Genomic DNA, 16,501 nt, shown 5'->3' with positions numbered 1-16,501 from the left:
TTTTTTTGGCCTCGAGGATCGTCCCCGAAAGCCTGCTGAATCTTGCGAATGGTTTACACTCGGGTATCGCCAAGGTTTTTGGCAAAATTTGATGTAATATCGCTGCTCACGCTGTTCAGTCATTTTCCAGCTTAGTGGAATCCGACGAGAGCGCACTACATGACCTCACTCATAGGCCTATTGCCAACGACTGACGCTTCCTGCAGGCGGGAAAAAATTCAGGGCTGTGCATGACTGTCCCCTCCACAACTTCACTGAAGGAGGCCTCTCGCGCATCATTGGTTTACACAAAAAAAAAAAAAATAAAGGTCCGATACTTTTTGAACAGACCTTGTATTCTAAAGCAGACGTATACTGAGGTACCACTGTAATAGTAAAAGGAGTCAAAGTTGTCAAATATCGGCCAACTCTGAAGCTGTGGTTGCTAGTGATTGCATTTTTACCAGGGCTGTGGAGTCGCGTAAAAATCTACCGACTCCGACTTTTCCTTACCATCTGACTCCGACTCTGACCAGGGGCGGATTTGTTACCAAAAGAGACCCGGAAATTCTGATGTCATTACGTGACCTCAGAATAAAAGATCCAATAAATAGAGTTCTAATAAAGATAGAGCATAGAAACTTTTACTTAGAAAATTTTTAGAGAATTAGAGAAATATTACTTAGAGAAGTCTTTTAGCTTTGGAATAGCTAAAAGACTTCTCTAAGTAATATATAAATATGTATTCGATAATTTTTACTTTTCCAGTTGTCATATATAACAGAGGAAAAGTGTAGTGCTCGGTCAAAAAATGACCCCTCCCAAATTTTTACATTTTTGAACTCGGGACACCTTGAAATTTTGAGAGATAGAAAAAACCTCGAATCTTTTGTATATGTTTGGATGTTAGACTGTGTGGGGAGCGGGGCATGATTTCGTTCACCCTGTTTGAAGCCTAATAATTTCTGTGGTCAGAATCAGAGTCAGATGGTTTAACACAGCAGTTAGTTATTTAAGTCAAAGTGGTTGAACTAAATCATGTCCCCATATATGTTCTAACATCTTAAGCGAGAACATCTTAACGGGTTTTACTGTACTAGTATAAAATGGCAAAAAGCTTACTTTGCGGGTAAAGATGAGTGTTATTTTATTTTTTTAAATTTTGAACGCTAATAACGAGTAAAATATTTATTAAGAGATATGACACGTGACCACTTTTAGGTCTTCACCCTGTCGACCTTTAATTAAGAACCAAAATTTAATAGTATTAATGCCCCTTTATATGCGAGCTACAGTGCCACATTTCATTTCTTAAACTTTACCCGTTATGAGATATTGTTTAATATCTCAGAACAGAAAATAAAGAAATTAAACAAATTAGACGCCAACACACATGCGCTAATTTTTCCCTTTATTGACTTTATTGAGGGGTTCGGGAGGTCTCCAAATGCGTAGATTTGCAAAAAAAAACTTGGTGGGTGAAATTTGACATGATTCCGATACTTTTCCGTTTTATATACATAACAGGTTGGTAAGTAAAAAGGAGTCTGAGTCGGTGGATTTTTTGACGACTCCGACTCCGACTCCGGCTAAAACATCACAGCTCCGACTCCACAGCCCTGGTTACAATTGTAATTTTAAAAATGTACTTTTTTAATGAGAATTTAATGAGCCTTTAAAAATTGGAAATATATGCATTTTCTGAACTTCATTGTCCACATTTTTCTTATTTCATTCATATATGAAGTGCATATGACTTTATTTGTCTGTTTTCTAATTTGTTTATTTTTAGAAAAGGTTAAAATTACAAAACAGAATACTTTAACATAATTTCATGCAATCTGTTGCTAATTTTTTGTTGTAAAACAATTACTGAATTTCATTATCTTCTCTTTACATGCTAAATTTCAAGAGCATCTGTTGTTTTGTTTATGGAACAATGTTCTTAATCCTTCTCCCATAGGAAACCTTCTAAATTTTGCAGTAGAATAGTTTATTGTAATTTCAAGTGGAAATAAATGAGAGGGGAGCTGAGGTGTCTTCAGAAGGACCAGAAAATGATTTTTTTTGTATATTTTGAGCACAAAATAAAGCAAAAAAAAAAATTTTTTCATTGATTGAAGATCATAGTGCCACCAGCTATCTTATAGAGACAAGCATTCAAGGTTGTAATGACTTACAGAGCACATATGTCATTATGCCATGCATAGCTGACAAACATTCATGATGGCATTGACTACCCTTTATGACAGTTGTGAGATATCTTCATGATGTCATTTCTGATGACATGGCGATCTTTTATAATTGTGATGAAAATGACTTCGGATTAGAAAATTGCCATCTTATTATAATGAAGATAAAGTTTGGTATAGAGCAAGAGTTAAAAAAATATTTGATCTATCTGATGATGATGTCATCTTCTCAAGTGAACTTAGTCCATTTGAAGAAAAAATTCAACAACTGAAATTGGTTTTATCTCCAGGACAGGAAATTCTAGCATATGTGTATTATATTGATTTTGGGAATACTGATGTTGTGCCAATTTCAAAGTTAGTTTTTGTTTAATTTAATTTTTATATAAATTTTAAATATTAGTGTAAACGTTAAAGATAAAATTACATTGTTATATTTTTTCATAATATAGTGTGTGTATAGTTTTTAATTTATATGATAGATTTTTATAATAATTGCATAATTAAGACTGAGTAATCAGCGAGAAAGAAGAGGTTTAATTTTTATAAATTTATAAATAACAATTAAAAAGCATATCCAACATGTTACTCTTTGTGAATTTTGGAAAGGATATAATACACTACAAATAGTAAAAAAGTTTTGTAATGTGTATGAGGAAGATGCTTCTAAGCTTTGAATATGCAAATGTGGTTTTCAAAGTTCTGTTCGGGAAATTTCGAACTAATGGATAAAAATGTATGGGGCATTTAAAAGATGTTGACAAAGAAAAATTGCAAGAAGAAATTGGAAAAAATTTATGAAAACAAAACAATTTATATAACCAAACATACCAAAAATGCAGCAAAAAAGCACTGAAAACTTTATTGTAATGAGAGAGGGAGAGATGACTCATTTATGATTTGATCATATTATTTTAGTGCCTGAAGCATAATTCAAAATACAAAGCAAATTTTGATGAATTTAGCATTCAAAGTTAGTCATTTGAAGTATGAGGAATCACTGTACAGTACATTGGAATGAAAATGACATAATCAGATGAGCATGCTAAGTTTTAAAGAACTTAATCTTTAAAACTTAATCATTAGAAGATTCCACTTAACACTTTTTTTTTATATATATAAGAAGTCATATAAAAAAATATTGAAATAAAATTGCTTTTTCATTATAATTTGTTCAATTTCAGCATGAGAACAATGCAGACAAGATTTCTTCATCTTCCAGGTTTGGCAATTAATTGTGCTTTATGGGATTTGGTTCCTGCTAATAATGTAAGTATTGAATATGATTTTTGAATTATTATATTTAATTATTTTCAATCAATTGAAAATAATTACATTATCTCTCTCAACTTTATTATTTTTGTTTATTATTGATACTGTTAACAATTTCACACTACAGAGTGAGCATAAAGTTTGGAAAAGTTTGGATATATGTGCAAATGTACAGTGGGTGATTGGTTAACAAACAAATTGGATAATGAACACTTTTGCGAAAGATTTTTATGATCGGACAATGAACACATGTTCGGATAATGAACACTTCACTGAACAAACATAAAAAGAAGTGATGGAAAATAATGAAAACCAATTGATTTTCCCTTGTCTTCAGATAACAATTCGAAACCTTTCAGAGCGCGGGAGATATCAACATTGATGCTCAACCTGATACCGATTGGATAGTGTTTCCCCAAACTTTGAAATTCTCCATTTTAATTCCAGCTTTTTGTTTACTTTTCTGACAAATAATTTTTTTATAGTCTTCACGAGACTGTTGGACACTCCATAAGTTTTTCATCGGTTTTTATTTTCTAAAGGTGAGAGTTTAACTGTCCTATCGGGTATTCGTTAATGTTTTAACACCAAAGTTTCAAATTACATTCAGACCTCACATTTACATAATTCTTTTGTGTGCTAGTTGATTTCTGTTCTCTGAATTTTTGTGTGAGCTTTTTTGAACTTTTTATTTTAAACAGAAATTGATGATAATATGGAGAATAAAAAGAATGGAGTATTAAGAACCATGCTCACTATAGAAACCAAGCAAGAGATAATAGCCAAAGTAGAGAGTGGGCAGATGTCTGATGTTGCTAGGCAGTATGGCTTGAACAGATTTACAGTAGGCACAATCTTAACTAAGAAAGATATGATCAAGAAGACTCAAAGGGCTAAAGGAGTAACAAAAATCACATCTGAGAAACAAAGATGTTCCATCCATGAAAAAAATGGAGAGATTGCTTTTAGTTTGGATAAAAGAAAGGAAAATGAAAAAAGATGTAACTAGTATGACTTTCATTCAAGAGAAAGCTAGAGAAATTTTTGAAGAACTGAAGAAATAAACTCCACATTCATCACATGAGGAGATAGGATTCAAAACTACTACTGGATGGTTTTCAAAGTTTAGAGGGAGAACTGGTATTAAACATGTGGTAATTCACAGTGAGTCTGCTAGTGCAGATAAAGAAGAAGCTGAGAAGTTCTGTCTCAAATTTGAAGAATTCATTGAAAAAGAGGGATAATGTCCACAACAAATTTTCAATTGTGATGAAACTGGTTTATTTTGGAAGTGCATGCTGAACTGTACCTACATTATGAAAGAAGAGAAAAATATTGCTGGACATAAACCCGATTGACATTACTTTTGGGAGCTAATGCTAGCAGTGATATGAAGCTTATCCTGCTTCTTGTCTATCACTGAGAATCCTAGAGAATTCAAAAAAATTTCCATAATTAAAGAAAAACTGCCAGTGATGTGGAGATCGAATAAAAGGGCATGGGTATGAAGGCTCTTTTCAAAGAATGGCTGTTTGAAGTTTGTGCTCCAAGCATCAAGGATTACCTTCAGACCAATGAATTGCCATTAAAAGTACTATTGCTGTTGGACAATACACCAAGATACCCAAAAGACCTTGAAGATAATTTGATAATTTGCTGGAAGACTTTCCCTGGCTGACAGTTCAGTTTCTACCTTTGAATACCACTTTGTTGATTCAACCAATGGATCAAGAGGTTATTGCAGATTTCAAGAAATTGTACATTCGAGCACTGTTTCGTCAGTGTTATTGAAACATGCCAGTTCTCCTCAATGGTGACATTAAAAACATTTTGGAAAGAAAAATTTGATATTCTTGAAGCTATATGGCTCATTCAAAAGGCATGGTCAGAAGTTACTCAATGACAGTTGAATTCTGCTTGGCAAAAGCTGTGTCCCTCCTTCATTCAGGGAGAGAGAGATGATGTCCCTGAAATTATGGATGAAATTGTGACAACTGCTAGAGATCTGGAATTGGAAGTGAATAAAGATGACATTGAAGAGCTAGTAATGGAAACTGATCTGACGACAGAAGAACTCCAAGAATGCTTAAATGAACACCAAGAAACTCAGCAAGATGTGTTTTCTTCTGAAAAAGAGAAAGATGAAAAAGGATCAATGCCAACATCTGCTATTAAAGATCTTTTGAAGAAGTGGGAGGATGTCATAACATTGGTCTTAGAATGGCATCCAAACCAAGTTGAGGTTAATAGGCTTGGGGATCTCTCTGACAACAACAGTTCAGAGCTAATAATTACTTCCGAAAAATCCTGAAGATGAGAAAAAAGCAATCAATATTGGACAGATTCTTTAACCCCTACAAATGGAAAAAACGTGACTAATAAAAATGCAAGACTGTGTATGTGTGTGTATATGTATTTTTATTATTACATATAAATAAACTTAGTAAGAAAGTATATATTTTTTTATTTTTTGGATTCTCCAGAACAAATTAATCAAATTTCCATAAAAACCTACGGGAAATGTTGATTTTACTTGTATACTTTGTATTTTATATATTTATCATTACTTTTTTCTATTTTATATATTCTGAGAATTTCTTTTGTTTAAAAATTATTTAAAATTTTTCAAAAAAATATAACTGTTTGATTTAAGAATTCCATCAATGAATATAGAAACAAGACCTGAATAAGATCTCCAATTGAAGATCAAACATGTTAGTCAAAAAACTGTTTCAAATTATCTGTTGCTGGAAAATAATTTGACTAGAGTGAAATAAGTATTACTAATTAAAGTACATCTAATTAAATGTACTGCTTTGTGTGAAATTTGAGAGGAAGGTGGTTACCTTTCAAGGTTAGGATAGTACCAGTAAATTTTATTACTTTTGCAGCAGATTATCAGTGTAGCCCACACTTACAACCAACACCACCACCAATAAGCCTCTAATTGTTTTATTATTCTCTAAACCAATGGTTCCCAAAGTGGACACTACCTAGATTTAGTCATTGCCTACAGAGCAGGGAGTAAATCTAGGGGCAAAAAGAGGCAAGTGAGTGGCAGGGGACATTGGAGACAGGGTACTCAATGGTGACCATAGGCAAGGGTGGGTCATGATAACTTTTCCCTTTCCTCTGTTAAAATGGGTAAGAAGAAACATTGCATTTTATGGTTTCTAGATGTGGAAAACAATGTACAGTAAGGACACAGTGTGAGGTTCATAGAAAAGTTTTTCTAAGAATATTTCCAAATCCTTCTCACATAAGGGAAAATGGGTTAGGGATGTTGGATATGGTTGGGGGCATTGGGTATAAGTTTATGGAACCAAGAGGGCTGTGGCTCAAAAAAGTTTAGGAATCACTGCTGTAAACTCTCTTCCTAATTGTAAGTCTGTCAAATAAAAATGCTATTTTATTGTACTCAGACGAAAGTTTTCTTTAACATTTATTTAACAACAAGTTTTGTTAGATTTGATTGATTTTATTTTACAGTCACAATTTAACCATTAAACCTGGGGTTTCTGGCATACTAGTCTCCCCCCCAGCAAAAATATGGGTACCGTGGTGATACTGCATTTTAACAGAAGCAAAGCAGCAATTGAAGTAAAATGTCATTGGTCACAGTTTGTGTAAGGTAAAGAAATTCACCTTGAGCTGAGCTGATCAGTGATCCAATCTATGATTCTGGATTCCAGCTAAGAGCTGAGTTGACCATCAAAATTCTGAATTGTAGCTCATTTGGTATAACTAATCATAAAGTCTAGTCCAGACTTTATGACAACCCTGTATGTTCAATCATTAATAACTATTAATTGAACTAATTATTTCATATGAAATATTTTCATAACTAATTTAACAAAGTTCTGTATATTTTTTATTTAAAGCATGCAGAGAATTTATTTTAATTTGTAAAGAACATATATAATATAATTACAGTAGAGCATTGTTTATCTGAATCAATTGTGGACTGGGGTTGTTCGGATAACTTATTTTTCAGATAACCAATTATGTACAAAAAAATATATTAACCTATCCCATGTTAAAATTTTTCTCCGTTGCGTGTTGCTTTGCGTTGAATTTTCATCGATGTTAAGCCTAATGTAAACTTTTTAAAATAATAACTATGGCTATTGTATCATTAAAAATTATTTCTTTATTTTTTACAAACAAAATAAATATATTGAAAAATATAAAAACAAAAAAAATTATACTTTAGAAGTTAATCATACTTTAGAAGTTAATCTAGTATCAAAAACGTTCAATTCAGCATGACACAGTCTTCAGAGAAACACCACACAAAAGTGCCAGTGCTGCCAGCTAAAACACACATCAACAAAAAAATATTGGAGTAGCCCAAGATATAGCCAAAGATTGCAGCGCCACAGCACTAGTGAAAATTTAAATTTGCCAACTGGAATTCTTTTGGATAATTGACTTTTGGATAAACGACGCTCTACTGTAATATTTTAAATATCATATATGCTTGTATTGAGTTACAATCAGTGCTGTGGAGTCGCGTAAAAATCTACTGACTCCAACTCCGACTTTTCCTTACCATCTGACTCCGACTCCGACTAGGGGCAGACTTGTTACCGAAAGAGACCCGGAAATTCTGATGTCATCGCATGACCTCAGAATAAAATATTCAATAAATAGAGTTGTAATAAAGATAGAGCATAGAAACCATTTTATTCCAAAGCTAAAAGACTTCTCTAAGTAATATATAAATATGTATTCGATAATTTTTACTTTTCCAGTTGTCATATATAACAGAGGAAAAGTGTAGTGCTCGGTCAAAAAATGACCCCTCCCAAATTTTTACATTTTTGAACTCGGGACACCTTGAAATTTTGAGAGATAGAAAAAACCTCGAATCTTTTGTATATGTTTGGATGTTAGACTGTGTGGGGAGCGGGGCATGATTTCGTTCACCCTGTTTGAAGCCTAATAATTTCTGTGGTCAGAATCAGAGTCAGATGGTTTAACACAGCAGTTAGTTATTTAAGTCAAAGTGGTTGAACTAAATCATGTCCCCATATATGTTCTAACATCTTAAGCGAGAACATCTTAACGGGTTTTACTGTACTAGTATAAAATGGCAAAAAGCTTACTTTGCGGGTAAAGATGAGTGTTATTTTATTTTTTTAAATTTTGAACGCTAATAACGAGTAAAATATTTATTAAGAGATATGACACGTGACCACTTTTAGGTCTTCACCCTGTCGACCTTTAATTAAGAACCAAAATTTAATAGTATTAATGCCCCTTTATATGCGAGCTACAGTGCCACATTTCATTTCTTAAACTTTACCCGTTCTGAGATATTGTTTAATATCTCAGAACAGAAAATAAAGAAATTAAACAAATTAGACGCCAACACACATGCGCTAATTTTTCCCTTTATTGACTTTATTGAGGGGTTCGGGAGGTCTCCAAATGCGTAGATTTGCAAAAAAAAACTTGGTGGGTGAAATTTGACATGATTCCGATACTTTTCCGTTTTATATACATAACAGGTTGGTAAGTAAAAAGGAGTCTGAGTCGGTGGATTTTTTGACGACTCCGACTCCGACTCCGGCTAAAACATCACAGCTCCGACTCCACAGCCCTGGTTACAATTGTAATTTTAAAAATGTACTTTTTTAATGAGAATTTAATGAGCCTTTAAAAATTGGAAATATATGCATTTTCTGAACTTCATTGTCCACATTTTTCTTATTTCATTCATATATGAAGTGCATATGACTTTATTTGTCTGTTTTCTAATTTGTTTATTTTTAGAAAAGGTTAAAATTACAAAACAGAATACTTTAACATAATTTCATGCAATCTGTTGCTAATTTTTTGTTGTAAAACAATTACTGAATTTCATTATCTTCTCTTTACATGCTAAATTTCAAGAGCATCTGTTGTTTTGTTTATGGAACAATGTTCTTAATCCTTCTCCCATAGGAAACCTTCTAAATTTTGCAGTAGAATAGTTTATTGTAATTTCAAGTGGAAATAAATGAGAGGGGAGCTGAGGTGTCTTCAGAAGGACCAGAAAATGATTTTTTTTGTATATTTTGAGCACAAAATAAAGCAAAAAAAAAAAAAAAATTTTTCATTGATTGAAGATCATAGTGCCACCAGCTATCTTATAGAGACAAGCATTCAAGGTTGTAATGACTTACAGAGCACATATGTCATTATGCCATGCATAGCTGACAAACATTCATGATGGCATTGACTACCCTTTATGACAGTTGTGAGATATCTTCATGATGTCATTTCTGATGACATGGCGATCTTTTATAATTGTGATGAAAATGACTTCGGATTAGAAAATTGCCATCTTATATGATCAGTAAAGAAAAATTGTACATGATCACATGTGTAAGGCTACTGTTTTTGCAATAGTTTTTTGAGGGCATGAGATAAGGGACTATCCATAAATTCCATAAGGTATTTTGGAGTGGGTGGGGTCAAGGCTTTCTTACAATTTCTTACTCGGGTAGGGGGTAATAGAACTTGTCTTATGTAATATTCTTATTTTTATCTTTTGATCTCATTGAGTGGTGAAGTTTTGATTTGAATTTGGCTTTAATTTGGCGGTTTCTATTAAGAACGCTCATTGTACTAATGCCATCTTGTGTGACGTAAAAGAATAATAACGCTAGCAGACTCACGCTCTACACATTTTTTACAATGGGAAAAGGGCTGTGTGGTGGTTTTTTTTTTATTAGAATAAGTGCACCATTCCTATGAGTGTGTAACACTAAGAATAAACAACTACAAACCTTTACGGTGCGATATTAAATAAAATTATCAAGAAAAAGTTCACACGAACGTTTTCGAACCGAATTAAGGTTCTTCCTCAGGTGAAAAAAACGTAAACACGTAAAAAATCATTTGATGGAATACGAAATTTGAAAGAGATTCGATGATTCGATCAACGAAATCCATGAATTCTTCAGCTGTCGTCATCAATAGGCATGCGCATTCTTCCGATGTAAAAGCTTTTATTTATATAGAATATTATCTCCGTCGTATATAAGCGTTTGCCACGCTAGGGATAGAGACAATTCATCCTTATTATTAATACACCTGTTGTCTTGGACCGCTTTATATATACAAATCGCTTCGATCCATCTTAGATGCTCGGTTTGAGGTGTTGTGTGGATGATCCTAGCTTTGTTAAATCTTGGATTGATGTCTGGATCCATAGCATACCGAGCCAGTGCAGTAGTTAGTCTTTCGTGCTGTATGTCAGCCCTGTGTTCCTTTATTCTGATACCTAACGAGTGCTTAGTGGAGCCAATGTATAATAATTCCTCATTACAGCGATGATCACTCAATGGGATGACATACACTCCCAATAGCAAGTGAATGTTAGGAGCATCCTTTGCATTACGGAGTATATTAAATACCGTAGGACATCTCCTGTATGTGATGTTGATGTTTTTCTTTTTGGCAATCTCGGAGTACAGATTCTGTAAACACGGGTTGTAAGTGACAGGAACTCTGTCTTTAGAATCTGGTTTTTTGTCTTCCTGCAATGGATCTTGTGCGGAAACTTGGGGATGACGTAGTTTCCTGGATAAGTTATTGATAAGGTTGTGATAACCATGGCGTTTTGCTATATTAGATATGGTTCTAAGCTCAGATGTTAGAGCAGCTGTCGTTGAGGAATGAGTATAGACTCACTTAATTAATGTGTTGAACACTGCCATTTTATAATGGAAAGGATCACACGATCCTATTGGTATGTATAGCGGTTCTGCAATAGGTTTCCTGTATACCTCCGTGCGGATCATCGTCCCATCCACATCAATGCTTATATCTAGAAAATGAACATGCATGTCATGTGCTTGATCCAGCTCCAGAGTTAAGCCGTATCGGTTGTCATTGACCGATTCTAAGAAAGCTGATACGTCAGGCTTAACCTTCCATAAAATGAGGATATCATCTATATACCTCCTGTATAATATGATGTTAGAGAGATGGAGGGGGAGGATTCTTTCTTCTAGTTGACGTATTACTAATTCACATAAGTCCCCAGCAACCGGGCTGCCCATCGGTACACCCCTAGATTGCATATACATTGTGCCTTTGAATTGAAATAACGAGTTGTAGCATAACAGGTGCGTCATTTCTAAGACTTGTTGCTGGAGGTTAGGATCATCAACTATTCTGAATAAGAGATCTCTGAGTGCACAAAATGTTGGAGGAAGAAGAATCGATGGGTATAGGGACTTAAAATCGAAAACAGTAAGGAATTGTGGAGGGGTGTCGACCTGCTTGAGGTATGTTAGGAGTTGTTCACTGCTATCTACTGTATAGAGGTAGCCATGCAAGTAAGGAGAAATCAAAGAGTGCGTGAGCTTTTCTATCTTATGGGTTGGTGCTCTAGTTTTATCAATGACTGGGCGAATCTGTTGTCCCGCCTTGTGTGTTTTCGCAAACCCGAAAAGTTTAGGTGTATCGGGTGAGTCCATTACAAGAATTATCAAGAAAAAAGTTCGTGTGAACTTTTTTCTTGATAATTTTATTTAATATCGCACTGTAAAGGTTAGTAGTTGTTTATTTTTTGCTATAACACAGTGTTGTGGAGAAGTTTGAACACTAAGAATACGAAAACCAAAATGCATGATACAAAATAAACATAAAATTAGTACTCTGCTTTTAGTGATAACTAAAATGTAAAACTAGAAATTAGAAATAGTCTTTTCTTCCATATTTTTTGAACATAATTGTAAAATGCATCAAACAGTGGCTTCTGAACAAGTATATCAAGTGGACATGGCCACCTGAAACCAAGCGTAAAGATTTCTAATTTCAGAATAAGTTTATCTTGATCGCAAATTGGACAATGGTAGATCATATGGTCGATGGTGTCAGGGTTTTCTGTAGAGCAAAAGTAAGAGGCAATTTCTGCTCGGTTATACATTGCCAGGTAGCTTCTAAAATTATCATGCTCAGTAAGTAGTTGAACAAACATTAAATCTTTAAGTGGTCATGAGAATCTGCATTCAACACTAGGAAAATAAAGTGTTGTTGTTCTATTAATTTTACTGCTCAACCATCGTTATTTCACTTTTGCATAGCGTTGCCATGAATATAATTTTTAAGGCTGCTACAGAATGAGAGAGGGATGTGAGTGTAGTCCAAGTCAGTGTCCTTTGCAGCTGACTTAGCCTCAAAGTCAGCTTTTTCATTTCCTAGTATGCCAGTATGGTCAGGAACAAATAAAAAAATTATCTTATTTACAAGATTTTTAATATGGTGCTGGATATATGTGATTTTATTGTTATTTCAATTGGGATTTAATAGAGCTGTTAGGACAGACTGAGAATCACTGTAAATGTTGATAGACAGAGTTTTGTTTGGTAGTGAAGTGGCCCACTGAACAGATTGGTAGACAGCATCTTCAGCTTGATACAGGGAGGTATGTTGGGTTTATCTGTACCTTCTAACATATTTTGTGCAAAATATGTCAGTTTGGAGAAAGACAGATATTTAAGCTGACATGAACGGGGATTTTGGACCCATCTATGTAAATATTAATGTCTGCATGGTTATCCATGGAGGAAGCAGATGACACCAAATGTACCCTGGGGATAACCTTGCTTACAGAGTGATGATCAGAGATAATAGGGTAATTGCAATGTGGTAGCATATGAACAGCCTTAGATAGGAGTAGACTGTTGTTGTTGTTTATAGTTCTGATGTAGTAGTTTAGAACCTTTTTTTACAATATATAGTGGCATAGGAAGAAGCTCTGCTAGTATCAGAGAGGCATTAATAGAAACAGTTCTGCAGCACTTGGTGGCAAACTGTCTTTGAAGAGAGAGTAATTAATTTACTTACTACTGAATTTTTACTAGTTGCATGATCCCAGTTAGAGATCACATAAAATAGCATTGGTTGTATTGCTGCATTACATAGAGTTTTACAAGATTTATGATTTAGTCCCCAGGTGCATTTAGCAGCATGTAGTTTATTTTGTTGGCCTTAGCCATGATGTAATCAATATGGCAATGGAATGTGGTTTGGAATGGTCTATTCTCTCTTGTTTTATTTTGTATGATGTTTCTGTTTACATGTGCACTAGCTAGTCAATCTGTCAGTTTTTTGCGTGCTTTTGTGAAAATTAAAATTAATATAAAAATGAATATTATAACATTGATTAATGATAATAGGCTAATAATAAAAAGGTTGTTAATAATTAAAAAATAAAGTTCTTAAAATAAATTTTTCATTCAAATTCATTAAATTTTTATATTTTTAAATTTGTTCACATAGTCTTTTGTAAATAATTATTAATTATTTATAAAAGACATATTAATTAACTAATTAATAATTATATATTTTGACCTAAGGTTTTTAGGGTTTCATAAAAAAATTTATTTTTGTTAAAATCTTTCTATAAAATCATGCCTAAATATTACATAAGGTAGGGAAGGGGAGGGGATCAAAGAAAATATTATGGTTTCTTACATGTGTGGGTGGGGTCTAGAATGGCTGAAATTGCCCTTATGTAATTTATGGTCGGCCCCTAAGTGAAAAAATCTTCGACCAAAATTTTTGTACAGTCAGATGGATAGCTTGTAGCTTGAGGATATTTTTGGAGCAGAGCACAGCTAAGTAAATCAATTTGGTAAAAAATGTCCATGAAAAAGTAGTAGGTGTAGAAAATTGCCAATATGACGTGATTGCAGGTTAATATGGATATCTTTTGGAAATGAGGGGTATAGAAACCAGGGCTGTGGAGTTGTTAAAAAACACTCGACTCTGACTCCTGATGATTTTAGTAGGCCAACTCCAACTCCTGACTCTGGCAAAATTAAAAAGCAAGTCATTTTATGGGAAGCAGAGGTGCTCTTAGGGTGGTACCCTACTCTGAACTGTAAAAGGAGCCTAGGGCATTTATCCAAATACTTTTATAGTTAGTATTTTTAATATTTAACTTACATTAATATTTATTTGTATACAAAATTAATTTTTAACATATATTTAATAAGAGGAGAAAGGGGATAAGAATTCAACATCTACAAATCTTTATTCTACAACATTTGCACTTCAATTTCACCTATCCAGAAATGTTAGTCCAACTAAAAAGTGTGTGATCTAGCTACTTCAGTTCTTTGTTCAGAAAAGATATATTCTGATCAATTAGTCTTGCTCATCACAAAAAGAGTACTCATTTAAAGCAGGGATAATAAAGAATGATTCAAAAATATTCAAATTCAATTAAGTCAAAACAATTTAACTACTAAACACAAATACTACAAAGAAAACTACATATTTAAGAAATTAAATTGTTGCATTTTGTATTTAAAATAAATGAATTATAACAAAATACAGAAACATTTTTAAAAATTATTAAATATAAAATATGTTTTCTTTCATTTAAATAAAAAACTAAATTAAATTTGAAATGCCGGAATTGGAGTCGACACATTTTTCCTGACTCCTCTGGCCAGAAATTTCTCCCGACTCCGACTCCACAGCTCTGATAGAAACAGTATAATCAGAAAGTGAAGAATATCAATAAGTTAGAACATTTCTTGATTTTTAATTAATGTATTCAGTTTTACTAAATGATGTGAATAAATAACTTGTAATATATTTTATAAACAAACTAAAAGATATACAGTAAAGTTTACCTTAACTATGAAAGCTATGGATCACTAAACACTAATAAGTAATTCACAACAAAATATAGTCCAAAAATAGATGTAGTGTGTTATACACTTAATTAATTACTCATGCAAAATTCATATTTATATATTATAATAATGAATGTATAATGAAAGGCTGTAAAGGTGAACTGAACTATACAGGTAACCTCTGTATAACACAGCACTTCTATAGCATGGATTCTCTCTAACACAGTTCAGGAATTGGGAACATTCCTGTATAACACGGTGCTTTTATAGCACAGATTCACTCTAACATGGTTCGAGAATTGGGTAAAACCCTCATACAACATGAAATGTAATAAATTTTCACATATTTAAATACTAATAGTTCATGAAAATTATTATTTTTGTGAACTATTAGTACTTAAGTATGTAAATTTTCATTTCCGCCTTCTGTTGATACATGTGGTCCTTCTCGAAACTTGTTAGTGTTGCCAGATATCGATGCTTCTGATTTTGGTGTTGCCAGATGTTTTTCCCTTATTCCATACTTGTTTTATTCTTCATAAGTGCTTAGCACCATATAAGGAAATTTATAAAGATCTTTTAACTAAAAGCAAGTGTGACCGAAGGGTCGGCACCTCTTTGGTGCCCTGTCAGGATGACACCACCGCGTCTCGGTGGACACGGAAGCCGCGTTATTTAGGTCACGCGAGCGGTCGCATAATGGAGTGATCAGAGTCGAGATAGAAGGAGAGACAATGCACCGGAAGTGATTTACTCAGACGCTTTTTAACATAACAACTGTTTAATGGTTAATGATAGGCTATACATTAGGGCTGCTGTTAGATACATCTCTCGATTTGATAGTATTAAGATATTAAGATATTACGTTTTTCCCCGATTTGAGAGAGAGAGTTTACAGAAGTTTCGCGTGGCGATAAATACCTTTTGTTTTTGCTGTCTTGATGGAGATTCTCAAGCGGTCTGGTGAAGGGAAGAAAGTTCGGAATGTCAGTTCGGTAGAGGAAGTATCCGTAAGAATGATAGAACAGTATCCGTCAGGGTGTTAGTCGATGGTTCCGATGATCTTTTTGTAGGATATATTCGCAGATATCCGAATAGTGAGGCACTTAGGACAAGGTACTAGTGACAACTTCTCTTTTCGAAAGACGGGCGACAACTGCTACTTTGTTGTCTGTTTTCATGTTGGATTGTTGAAACGGAGATATTAGGTTGAAAGGTGCTGAGAAAGCGTCGTTATTACGCCTGAGAACCTAGCAGATGTTTAACTCCCAGATGTAAAAGTTGACAGTTATCGAATGAAATTATGGCTACAGTATGATCTTAGGAGGTAATGATATAAACACACGGAAAGTCTGAATTCGGATCTTCACATCAGCTATCTAAAATAGCATATTTTTTGCAAAAGGTAGA

General features: G+C 33.7%; 1 pseudogene; it reads left to right on the top strand.

Annotated features, from left to right (window-relative positions):
• The first annotated feature begins 3,365 nt into the window (after nucleotides 1-3,365).
• LOC111641312 lies at nucleotides 3,366-5,864 on the top strand (annotated as a pseudogene).
• Nucleotides 5,865-16,501: the final 10,637 nt, after the last annotated feature.

This window comes from Centruroides sculpturatus, unplaced genomic scaffold (assembly GCF_000671375.1).
Source record: "Centruroides sculpturatus isolate CEXI.00-Female unplaced genomic scaffold, Cexi_2.0 scaffold1344, whole genome shotgun sequence".
Lineage (NCBI taxonomy): Eukaryota > Metazoa > Arthropoda > Arachnida > Scorpiones > Buthidae > Centruroides > Centruroides sculpturatus.
The sequence above is the reverse complement of the archived record's forward strand: the minus strand, read 5'-3'. Positions and strand labels throughout refer to the sequence as shown.